Below are 2345 nucleotides of genomic sequence, written 5' to 3'. Positions count from 1 at the left end.
AATCTAATTCTATATTAAAACTTAATATCAATAAGCATTTCATTTGTTAAAGAATCAATGAAAAATTTGATAGTATTGCAGTTAGCATATTTACACTACACAAGTCTTATTAGACTTAAGTTTAAATATTTTTTAATAAGTTTAAATATTTTTTTTAAATTAAACAGACATTCGTGTTATCACTGACAAAGTAAAGTTTATACAAGTGGGCAGCAAAGCTGCATCTATGAAACTTAGAAAATTAAACAGTAAAACTTAAAAATTAAACTATAGTATAAGGCAAGGCTTTTATACTATTGCAATGTTAAGTTTTTGCTACTTTCTTCTGTTTCCATCCTAGTGGCTTATATAAATTATTTCAAACATTTAAGAGTTCCTAGTTTTGAGACTCTCGTAGTTTATAATATTCCTAGCATTCCTACCCGAGATTTTCGTAGTTTAATATTCTAGCCCAAATTACATTTAAAGTATGGCCTCGAAAAAAAAGTAGTATGTCCGAAAAAAAAAGAAGAGAAAAAAAAATGTAGTATCGCCTGTAACCCAATGACTGAAGTAACCCACCTACTGAAAGTTATGTAAAACAGTCTGGACCCTATTACATTCAATGTAGACTATTTTTCGTAATATACCTTTTATAAGACATCAATTATAGAGAAAAAAGTATTACCACACCAATTCTGTACCACATCAATAAGAAAATAGTTAATTATGTACACCTTTAATAAATATTTATTTTGGAAGCTTAAGTTTTTACAAAACACATTAAAGAAATTAACACACCTAATGTTTGGCAACAATTAAAACTATTCTTTCCAGCACTACTAATTTCATAGGATTAACTTCGACAACTCTTTCGAACGTATTGTTTGGGTACTACTAAACTTATAATAGATTATATTTTGAAAATTTATTACTAATACTTTACACTTAATTTTTTACCCTAATATTTTCTTAACCGAGGTTCTTTGATTATTGGTAAAACTTTTTAAACAGTTAATCTGGAGACTCATTGCACACATTAACTGCATACTCTAATATTCGTGCCTTAAATTTAAGAGATGCTATAAGAGTATTTAACAATAACTCTTGCATTAAATACTAATCCAGCATTCAGAAAGCTCTATGGCACAAACAAAACTTACAGAAATAAGAGCTTGGGTACTAAACTTTACAGAGTATATACCCGAAAGACTATATTCATGCTTACAAAAGGAAAGCAAGACTGTTCTCCAAGTGCTTCGATAAAGTGGAATGCCGAATGCCTTTGAATGTATACGATAGAATTACCGAAGGTCCTGTAGATAGTCTGCGGTTCCTCTGCAGTATTGGACCAGAAAACAGCCAATGAGGAGAATAAAAGAAGCCCTTAAGGAGAAATTAATATAAAATAACAGTTTGTCTGTTGTGGTCCCATGACTTTACTATTCTAAAGTGTATAGGCTACAGTCTTTATGCACACAGCTTTTGAAGTATAAACAGAACGTAGATTTAAAAAAAAAAAGAAAAAAAAGATAATAGCTGTTAAATATAGAATGTAACAATTATGTACCTAGTCTAAATAAGAGTACCTATATGATTGTTGAACTTTTAGCCAAATAAACTAAATTTTTTTCTAAACACTAACTTGATTTTAAGTATCTGACCATGATCATTTGAGCAACCATCCGTTTGAGTTTTTGGACCCCTTCCTTTATAGGATTATGGGGATCACAGTGAAAAGCCCGGAGCTTTTTGGGTGGAAAAAAAGAAAAGAAAAAAGGACAAGCCGTTGAAAAAATATATGGTTCATTGAAGTAACTGAAACTAAAGAACCATAACCCAGATTTCACCAAGTCCTAATAGTTTATGTTCCACCATGACCCGCTACACCCGCGAGATTAGAATTACCTCACTGTTCCTCTGTTCTGGCAACCTGTACATTGATGTGCTGCGCACTGACGCCCCGTGGAACATTAAGATGATGTTTTATCATTTAACAAGAACAACGATAGATATATACTGTACATTTAGCGTTTAGGAATCGACTAACAAAATAGATTAACTTTAACCAATTTCGACGTAGATTATAGTTCTCTTTGGACACTTATTATTGCCTCTTTGTTCTTGGATAAGTTATAAGAAGCCCTAACTGCAGTGTAATTTCCTGAAATTACAATCACACGCGCTCGTCACTGTTAGACACTACCAAAAAAGTAGAAACTACCGACATTCTTAAAACTAAATCCATCCCAGAAAAACAGAAAAAAAAATTGAAAATAACTAGTTTATATCTAAATAGCCTACGAAGCAAACCCAATAGTAGCAAATAGAAAGAATTAATCTCTAAGAGGTAAAGAGCACCATTT

The 2345-nt window shown here is 31.4% G+C and overlaps 1 protein-coding gene across 1 annotated transcript in view; it reads right to left on the bottom strand.

The window, feature by feature from the left end:
• Window positions 1–1291, bottom strand: part of LOC137646826 (uncharacterized) — a 4712-nt gene extending 3421 nt beyond the window's left edge. Inside the window, exon 1 of the mRNA XM_068379904.1 lies at window positions 1208–1291. The gene's annotated coding sequence lies outside the window, so the exon portion shown is untranslated. The remainder of the gene's footprint in view (window positions 1–1207) is intronic.
• Between the last annotated feature and the right edge of the window lie 1054 nt (window positions 1292–2345).

Source organism: Palaemon carinicauda, chromosome 9 (genome assembly GCF_036898095.1).
Source record: "Palaemon carinicauda isolate YSFRI2023 chromosome 9, ASM3689809v2, whole genome shotgun sequence".
Classification (NCBI taxonomy): Eukaryota; Metazoa; Arthropoda; class Malacostraca; order Decapoda; family Palaemonidae; genus Palaemon; species Palaemon carinicauda.
This window is presented reverse-complemented; position numbering and strand designations above follow the sequence as displayed.